This window comes from Psittacula echo, assembly GCF_963264785.1.
Source record: "Psittacula echo genome assembly, chromosome: 4".
NCBI classification, from domain to species: domain Eukaryota; kingdom Metazoa; phylum Chordata; class Aves; order Psittaciformes; family Psittacidae; genus Psittacula; species Psittacula echo.
The window spans coordinates 111,417,483-111,427,838 of NC_137738.1; the positions used below are offsets into that span (position 1 = coordinate 111,417,483).

General features: G+C 43.5%; 1 protein-coding gene across 6 annotated transcripts in view; it reads right to left on the bottom strand.

The window, feature by feature from the left end:
- VPS54 (VPS54 subunit of GARP complex) overlaps positions 1-9,094 on the bottom strand; it is a 55,132-nt gene extending 46,038 nt beyond the window's left edge. For 5 of the 6 annotated variants that reach the window (XR_013956575.1, XR_013956576.1, XR_013956577.1 and 2 more), the window contains exons 1-2: positions 8,996-9,094; positions 8,465-8,579 (exon numbers count right to left, since the gene is read on the bottom strand). The gene's annotated coding sequence lies outside the window, so the exon portion shown is untranslated. Of the gene's footprint in view, positions 1-8,425; positions 8,580-8,995 lie in introns of all 6 variants that reach the window. The other variant, XM_080615214.1, reaches the window with a different exon arrangement.
- Positions 9,095-10,356: the final 1,262 nt, after the last annotated feature.

Below are 10,356 nucleotides of genomic sequence, written 5' to 3' on the forward strand. Positions count from 1 at the left end.
TAAAAGGCCTATTTTATCTTCAATCGCTGAAGGTGGCACCAAAGGGTGAGCGTACCTCACAGCGTCAGCTTCTAACCACCACAAATCTCATTTGGAACAGAAAAAATAAAAGTTCTACTTTCTAAATGAGACTGCAAGTGTCCTACAGAACAACTCAAGAGAACAGTTAAGATACGTACAGCTGTAAAAGAGCATTCTAATGAATGGGCCCATAATGACTAACAGACATGTATTCTGGCCAAAATGCTGTCCACTGGGTACCATTCCTGATGTTCACTTGCTTCTCTCCCCTTCCATTTGACAACACAGCAAGACAAGGAGGATAACGTGCTTCCACTGTTACTTTTAAAAGTGACTTTTCGAAAGTCAACTGAAGTTGAAAACAGAGCAGCAGAACCCTTTCTAAAAATGCTGCACAAGGATCGAAAATCCATCTCTCAGGTTTTCTTGGAAGGGGATTCCCTTCCTTCTTCTACTGGAAAAAACTTACTAGTTAAGATAGAGAACGGCAGCACTAATGGAAATTTGGAAGTAGTCAGAAAGGGAAAAACCCTTTCCAGACATCTGACAGACCTCCCTTAAATATCATAAAGCATCAGTTCCTCTCCTCAAAAAGCTCCAAACAAACATTTTGCTATACTACTATTGTTGCATGTTCATGTTCTTATGTTCTTCCCTTGACATTTCCAAAACAACTTCTTTCTTCATGAAGCATTTCCCTTATGTTTTTGGGTGCTTTTGAGAAAAAATCTAGTATACGTTAATGACAAAACACCATCATTATCGCATTCTTAAAAAAACACAGCCAGTGCTGAGTTACAATGATCAAGTCTCCTAAAGGCATACAGTAAATTTATCTGCACTTGGAACTGCTTCAAAGTTCTGCGTTTGCAGCTTTTCTCCTGAAAAAGCCTCTGTAATATGAGACACAGCCTGCTCTAGCCAGATGTATGAGCAACTAAGGCAATTTGTAGAAAGCACTGAAATCTCGTACTCTTGCTAGCAAGTCTTTCATTAAGCCTCATTTTTTCCCCCATAATGAAGCATATTCTAAGACATGAATTGTCTCAACTACATAAATCTCAGTGGAGAAACTAACTGCATTATGCCAGTCCAAGATCTGAAATAAAAGACAACACTGAAGACTAGCTCAGTACCTCAGCTTTTCAAAAACCAGCTATGCCTACTCTTGCACAGATTACTTATTGCCATAAATTATTCACATTGCCATTGTACAGACAAATCTTAAAATAGAATGAAAAGAGTACAATAAAATATCAATGCAAGCAGTAACCTTCATACTGTTGAGTGAATTTCAACAAGATATAAGGATTCACAGGCTTCTTAAGTGGCACGCAATATGATGCTGTACTAAATTATTCATAGTTAGCAGCTATTCTAGTAGCCTCGTAAGTCAGAACCTTATGGATAATTAACCTAAATGAACAGCCACATTTGCACAGGAATAAACCCATCTGTACTGCCCAAAACCAGGCATTCCTCAAACTTAAATTCCTTATTTATAAAACTTAAAGTCCTTAAATTAGCCTAGTAAGTATTACTTCAGAGAAAGAAAACTGAACAATATTATCTGAATTAAATTTAAATTACAAAGGAATCTGTGACAAGCCTATATGAAGACAAAAATCCTGCCCTACACCTGACCCCTTCTGTGTACACTAACCTTGCACACAACTGAAGAACAGTTTAATTTGCTCACCAACAGAACAGCCATTCTTCGTGCTACACTACTAAACATTTTATATACAAACAAATCCATAACCAACCTTCTGAATCAGCATTTTAAAATATGCAACTATATATAAATCTGCTGATTTGAACATAAACCCATCAAACAACTCAGTGTTAACACAGAACAAAACTGCTGCAGAGTATTTTCACTCACTCAAGTTTCAATGCAAGTGCAATGCAGGTAAATGTAGTTAACTGCACAAGCTGTGCAGAATGAATTATGAAATGGTGAGTCCCCTGAGCCTCCTACTTAGAAGAGCATATGTGCAGCAATAAGAATATGCAACTGTGTAACTTAATGACATCAATATTTAAATTATATATGGATAAAATTGGGTTAGATTAGCTCTGTTGTCTCCAGTAATCACCATAATTTACTGAAATTTTATCTACCAATGTGTATTACTAACACAATAAGAAAAACCTTCAAGGGTTAGATACAAGAGTAATGATGGACGTTGGAACACACAATGGCTGTATCTGCAACATGCCTTCAATATATTAAATTTATTTTGCACACTGTATTACTTCCCTTAGTTTAAAAAATGACATTAATTCAAATGTTAGAACACATTGTTACAAAAAAAAAAAAAAAAAAAAAAAAAATCAGCCACTGCAACAACAAACACAGTTTTGATGAGTTGTATTTATGGTATTTTTACAGCCCCAACACATGAAGATTAACATTTCATACTCAAAAATCTTACAGCTTCCTCTTAAAAATCCCCTTGTTCAATAACATGCTCAGCAACTATGATATGACATAGCTGTACAATGTACAGCATGGACTAAATGACCGTTAAGACAAATGTAATAACCACATGCTTGGATACCGTGTAGTCAGCAAAGTAGAAGATCTGTGCAGTTAGTAAAGTATTAATCACATGAATTTTAAGAAGTTAATTCTGTGATGACTACACTATGACTCTTGAGTTTCACACCTGAGGTTTCAGCAGTTAGAAGAAAAACACAACAACAAAGTGTATTACTCAGAATTAATTGCACAGGATGGTTATAACTCTTGAGCATGTGCTTGTTTCTGTAAGTATTGAGATTTGCAGGAAGTTCTTGAGGAACTGCCTTTCCATATTGCGTTATTTGTACACTTTGTTTTTCAGATGGTAAGTCTTTGCTACCAAAACACCCAGTGTTAGCTCTACATAAACACAATATTAGAGAAGATGCAAACTAAACCTCACCTATTCATGGACATTAACTTTGTGCTTCCTCATTTCTGGGCAGTTTCCCATTAGCACTGTCAAACAATTTTCTATTTCTTACTTAAGGTAACACCTTGCCATGAGTTAGTAATTTTTACTGGGAATTTTCATGTGCACACACTTAGGTTTGTAAAGCTGTAATTTGTATTAATAATACAAATTACGACTTACAATCCAGCACAACCCCTGCAAGGTGCCTGAAGTCTCAATTCGTGTACTGAAGAAACCTGTATTTCTCCCTTCTCTGCGCTCTCCCTCCCAAATGAAAATAAATCCACAACTTACTAATAATACCTTCAACTTAAATTGGTAGTTTTGATAAGTTAACGTATTACAAGGGACACCCAAGAACATGCTGCTTATCAGCTCCAGCCCTTTATACAATTCATAAAATGTGCTCTCCAAACTCGATTCTGGCTTCAAAAATTGCAACATCTGAGAAGAGAAGCTAAGCAACCAGGGAAGACAGCCCAGAACCTCCACTGATCACACAACACTGAGCAAGTTCTCCTTTAAGTATTCCACATTGTCCACAATAAGCCACACTTGGATACCACCAGGTACCCTCTGCATTTCAAACGTAAGGCAAGGAGAAGTTTCTCTATGAATATGAATGGCACGCTAAAATCCCTTCTGCTGATCATGGCTTTGGCAACAAGAGTGAAAACAAAATAAAGTACTGCTCTGGTTACCCAACACCCTTTAGAATACAAAACCATCAGAAGCCACCCACAAGTCACCCTAAAGCGAAATATTTCACCATTTCTAGAAGTGATAAATATCAAGGATACTTAAAAGGAAAAGGATACCTGAAATCTAACTACAAGAGAAAAATGCACATGGGATTCCTTCCAGAACCTCAACAACTAACAACACGCCTGTTATTGGTCTAACATGTTTACTCTGTCCTCAAACGTTAGCTTTCCCACGCTGTTATTATACAGCTCTTTCTGCTAAATCAGCAGGATTTAACTCTGTAACAAGGAAATCACAGTATGAGCAAAGTACACACCACCTTTGGAAGACTGTGAACCAGCCTGGACTAACACAAGCTTTCCATTTCTTTCAACCAGCTGAAATTCCTCAGGCTGAAATTTCCACACTTGTCCCTCCGCCCCAAGACAGACATCCCTCTTTCAGTGGAAGAGCCAAAAAGGTTAGCTTTCGGCAGAAATGTTTAAGCAGTTTCAGAGAATGAGGTTAAGGCTGCGGAAGCTGTTCTGCTAACACAAGCTCTTTCTGAACACCTATTTCCATCCTGGGGCTTTACAGTAAGAAGCAGATGATTGTCAGGTGGACAACAAGGCTAGAGTCAGAGTGACTGTGACTTGTTCCCATGGCAAGCCATCTGCATTTGGCGCATGCTCCAACATCAAACCTCCTTATACAACTCGGAGAGGAGCCTGTGTCAGTCCAACCTTTCTGAAAGCCTAATAAATATACATTTATATGAATATATATTTATATTCATATATTTATATTAATGTATTTCAGTGCATTCCACACATCTTTTAACAGAATCCCAGATTTCATGTTCCCACACTGAGAGTATGCCTTCTCTGCAGAGTTAGCATGAGTGATGACCCTCTAGATTAGCCTTGCTGGTATGAAAGCAGACTGACAAGGAAGCTATCTATGAATTATGTGCATTTCTCATCAGCCCTGCTCAGCCACATGTGCTGTTACAATCCTGCCCATTCTGCAATTCACGGACAGTGACGAGCTGAGCCAAACTGTGCAACTTTCTCAGCAAACTGCATAATGGGAACTGTGGAAAAGCAAAAGCACTTAAATAGCTTAAAGAGTAATGGCACCACCACCATCCCCTTAATCATCTCTTTCATATTGCCATTTCAAAATGTTCCCCTCAAACAGGGAAACAGGCAAGAAAAAAAGTGATCTGAATACAAAGAAAGAATAGGACAGCTGCATCTCCACTGCAAAGCACTGTGGGTAGACTGAAAGGCCAGGGTCAAACAGCATCTCACTTTCATGTTCTTATATTTTGTATCGGTTTCTTTTGCCCTCTCCAGCTGAAGCCACTTTAGTTGAGCCTCACTTCTTTAAATACAAGATCCTCTGAAAAAAAAAATCCCAAAAAGCCCCACCACTGAGTAACATAGTTATTTGAATGCATGTCTGCACAGGTTATTTAGAATAAATAATACACAAGTGTAAATATTTTGTCAAAAACTGGAAAGCAATTTATCTCCCTATAGACAAACTATCTTAAAAGCAGTATCTCACTTTTATTCAGGTACTAAATAAAACAATTGAAAGAAACATCTGTGATATACCCAATGTACTACTTCTCATCCGGAAACCTAACTTCCCAATGCTGAACACTAACTTGAAATTGGAAGGCAGTTTCTGTGCTGAAGAAACAGACCTCCCTACAGCTATTTAGGTCATTATGTGTCAGGTTCTTCCACGCCAGGGGTGGTAGAATCACTCAGGAACAATTAACAAAGCAGTAGAAATACGTGGGTAAAGGAAAAGCCTTGTCGTTAGTTGCCCACACTATCAGACAAGATAAGAGTGAAATCCCTTTGTACTCCTTTTTTGCAGGCATCTCATCATTCCAGTGTGCATTATCCTCTCAGGAAAATGGTGAAATACGAGCATCTCACATAGCTCCTCAGAGGTATATGCAGCTTGAAGAAAGATCAAGGAGCCCCAGCAGGCATTCCAACCTAGAAGTCTGTCAAAGGCAGGGACCACAGAGCAGCGGCATTTTGAGGAAGAACTGCACCAGCCCAAGCAAAAATTCTAACACTAATGCCCTGACTTCACAAAAGGAGTCTGACAGAAGCTGATGCAATCTGCACCAACATTAAGTTTCCCTGTGCAGGCTCTCCACTTGCTACCTTAAGCAGGATTAGGCTCAGTTTGTTAATCTGAAACCAATTTTCTAGAAATGTGACTTCTTATGAGAATCACACCTTTCCAAAGCCCTGAACAACTGCAAGTAGCTATGAAAGAGCCAAATAGAAGTATGTAATAGTTTTGACATTATGCAAAAAGCTGAGAGTAGGGATTATCCAAAAGCAGGCACAGCAGAGCTCACAGGAAGTCTTATTGAGTGGTCTTGACAGATGCCAGTCCACTTGCAGGAAGCAGAAAGTCACTCTGCAGGGCAAGTACTCAGCAAACAAGATCATCCAAACTTTACCTTGGGTGAGCAACAGAAAATGCCACTAATGTTTGTTGATAGTTCCTGTGGTGTTCATACCAACCCAACAGCAGATCAAATCAAACAGATCACCTGTACTCACATCACTTCCTTTTCATCCCTCAGATAGCTTCTATTTACAATAAGAATATTTCTATAAACATGAAAACCAGTACAGTTAAGCTACATTTAGGATCATAGAATATTAAGGGTTGGAAAGGACCTTAAAATCATCTGGTTCCAACCCCCCTGCCTTGAATGCCGGCAAATAAAAGGAAGATCTTACACCACTGCTTACTGTAACTGTGTAAAACTGATGCCATATTGCAAAGCACCAGACATGCTACTCCAACTGTAATACTCTACCTCAAACACACACACACCTTCAAAGTGGCTTTTTTTGTCTTAAGAACCAGATTAATAGTTGAAATATCCTAGTTTTTTCTCTATCCAGATATGAGTATTTTGGAACATCTGACCTGTAAATGAATCCACCATTTTTGACTACAAGGGAAATACATTAAGGATTCCTTACCTTTGGAAGAATACTCAGATCTTTTTTTAAAACCTAGTTCCTAGGTGGAGTGTGTGCAAAAAGTTAAAAACATGGGGAAGACAATTATCAGATGTGCTTGTAAAGATTTCTTTGGACTTAATCATACAAGACCACAGAAATACGTATGTAGAACAGTCATGCAGGCTCACCCTTTCTTTTCTCACACTACATTCGTAAAATGAGGAATAAGAAAATAAACGTGTAATAGAATAAAAAAATAAACCAAAAGGAAACTGAGCCTCCCAACTGGAATGAGAGTAAGATGTCTGTGGCCCTTCACTCCTCTTCTTAAGAAACTTTCAGCTTCTCATTTCCCCAAACATCTGAAGAAGAAAAGCAGAAGTGGCTTTTTACATGGAGTTGCTGCCCCAAAAGAAGAAACAATACCTACATGATTCCATTTCCCAACTTCTTCCTGCTCAAACTGCCAAGGAGCAAGTCTGTGGTCTGCTTTCTCCACTCTCTCTAATGGCTCCTGACGCTCCTCAGGCAAACAATATTCCCATTCAACCTCTGAAATGCACATCCCCTTCTCCTCCTGTGAAGTTTGTGCTGTCAACACAGAGGCAAAATTTCTCCACACATGCACCAGACTCCTACTACAGAGAAGGCAGTACTGAAGGCACAGGGACGTCAAATGGGATGGAAGAGTTAGAGCCACTTCCTAGAGCGCAGCCTTCAGACCTCACTGGCAAGGCTGCCCACATGATGCACAGCAGCTTTGGCTTAGACAACTGTAGATCTCCTGTCAATTAATTCATTTTAGACGTTGTTTTCCTACCCAACAGAAGCACCATCCTTTGCCCAGAGGATTTCAAGGGAACTATAGCTTTTGTCTATGCGCAGTTTGGCAAAGAGTCACGCTGGCTCTCATACTAAAGTAGTAATTACTGCAGCCTCTACAACAATTAATGCACTGCAGTCAGGTTTTTTTAGTAAGAGCATTCTTTTACAGGCCTGCAAAGCAGCTGTGGCTACAGAGGGCCACAGCTGTGCAGAAGTCTGTAGGCCTTCCTCTCACTCAAGACTCCATCAGATAGGGTACAGTAGGACAGTAAACTCAATATAACACCTGCACTTGAAAACACTCAGAACCACCACACGTGCAAATCTGTTGTCAAATAATATTTTTATGTACTATAAATAGGTACTTTACACTTTTGGGATCACTTCACATGTTTAGGATCACAAGGAAAGGCTGGACAAAGCATCGAGCAACCTGGTCTAGTGGGAAGTATACCTGCCCAAGGGAGGGAAGTTGGAACTAGATGATTTAAGAACTTTTCCAACCCAAACCATTCTATGATTCTATGATGTTCTGTAACAGAAATACTAACTATTTAAAGAATAGAAGAAAACGAGAGAAGGAAAAGAGAATCAATGCAACACTAAGGCCAAAACTGGACAGTCAAAGAGAAAGCTAATGTTTTGTTGAGAGTGCAGGAGGTCAGTATTTTACCAACACATATGGGTATTTCTCTCAATAGTATATACTGTGTTTGAAAAATTACAGTAAGTAAAGCCAAGAAATGATGCTTGTCTATGAGCACAAATTTAGGATTGTCTATAAACCCAGGAACTACTGTGAGCCTAAATGGCTTTTGGAACCAACAAATCCTTTAGCACCCCACATCCGAGTCCATCCCGGTTGCCATTAACATGGGTGCCAGCATTACAGATTTAAACCCCCAACACTTGCTCCAAACATCACTTCCCCGCACCAACCGCTTACAACAGCCGTGCCTGAGGAGGAGCTGGCCGCACCTTAGCGAGAACACGCCGGCAGGATCTCAGGGAGGCCGTCGTCATATCTCTCCCCGTCGCATCCTACGGAAAACTGCCCGATGGTCCCAGAGCTTGGGGATGGCGTGTTGGCGACCTGCGAGAGAGAGCCCACATGAGGGAGGCCCGCGATGGCCGTGCTCGGGGCGGCCCAGCACTGACACTGCCACACACGCTCAGTGCCTCCCTGCCAGGCACGGGCACCGCTTCCAGACACCGCCCGCTTCCCACCGGGGGGTTACCATGGAAATACACAACCTAAATTCGCGGAGAGACGGGAGAACCGGGCGGCACCCCCCGCGCCTCGAAGCTGGCGCCGCTTCCCTCACGCCCTCCCCTCCTCCACACGGCCCAGGCCGCCCCCTGCCCTCGTCCCGCGGAGGGCCCGGCCCCCAAAGACAAAGGGCACCCGGGGAAACTCAACTTTCCCGGCCGCTCCCTGGGAGAGCCCCGAGACCACGAGCGGAGGCACCTGCGCCGCGGCCTAGCGCCGGGCAGCTCCCCGCTGCCTACCTGCGGCGCCGGGCGGCCTAGCGCGGCGCCTCCGCGGCGACACGTCGCTCCCCGCCGCGCAGGGCAAGGCGGCGCAGGAAGGGCCCAGGCGGCGGCGGCAACAGCAGCGGCGGCGGCGGGAGGGGCCGAGGCACCGCCTCTCCCCGCCGCTCGGGGGAGGAGCCGCCGCGGCGGCCGGCGGAAGGGGCTGCCCAGGGTCGGGCGCGCTAGGCTGGTGGTTCAGTCTGTGCGGGACCGGCTCCAGCTGTTGGTGCTGGGCCCCCCCCCAGGGATGCTGCAGGGGTGAGGGGGGGACGGGACCCGCCGAACCCGCCGCCGTCCCAGGGGGCGAGGGGCTCCGCAGTGCCTCGCGGCCCGGGCGCCGCCATTTGAGGGGCCGCACAAGTGCCCCATGGCCAAATCATCGCTATTTGAGAGGCCCCATGGACAAGCTGCTGCCATTTGAGGGTCCCCACAAGTGCCCCACAGCCAAGGTCCTGCAACACCAGGGTGTAACGGGTGCCACAAGTGTGCCTCAGCGGTGGCCCCGGTGGGGGAGCAGGGCCTCCTTAGGGCCATGGAGGCCTTGTGGGCTCCCTCCGTGTCAGCAGTGAGCCGCAGCAGCCAGGCTCTGTGGAGGCAGCAGCTCCTCCATGGGTTTTGGTGGCTGCCACCCCATAGTGCAGTGGTGGGGAAGCTGTGCCATGTGGCCATGATCTTGCTCAGAGACTCTAACCAGGGGTCATACTCAGCAGTCCCTCCCTGGTAACTTGTTATTCAGACTTACATTTTAGGCTGTAATTCTCCATCAGGCTACAGAAGATGCTAAAACAGACAAGTTAGGTCCCAAGTAAGCAGAACAGCCTTATACCTAATTGTACCTTCAATGCTCTTAAATCCTCAGCCATAGTCCTGTGTTAGTCAACAAAAGGTATCACAAGACAGGGAGGCTCTGATTAATTAACAGCAATAATTACATTTGTGTTGATGACCAGAGACATGTGAGTATATGGGTATGGGCCACGTAAGTGCACATATGTGGAAATCCGCGGGTTCACACCCTGGCTTGCATCTTGCTAACTCATTTCTGTACCTGCCCCTGTGCTAACACCAGGCAGACTGGTATCACCCCAGCTGGGCTGGAGATGGCTTTTTGCTCCTCGGTAGCGGGTGTTGACAGACGTTTGTTGGGTACAACTTGTTTCTCAGACTTTGGACTGTCACTGAGATCAGGTGCTTGGGAGTCACAGGGATTCTATGACTGCTTCCTTGAGAGATGTGTCGGACCTGACCCGTGTTCACCCGTTGGCTTGGGACACTCATTTGTCAGATAGCAGGCTCCTGTCTTAAGCTTCTCTCTTGTCACTAATGTACTAATAGAA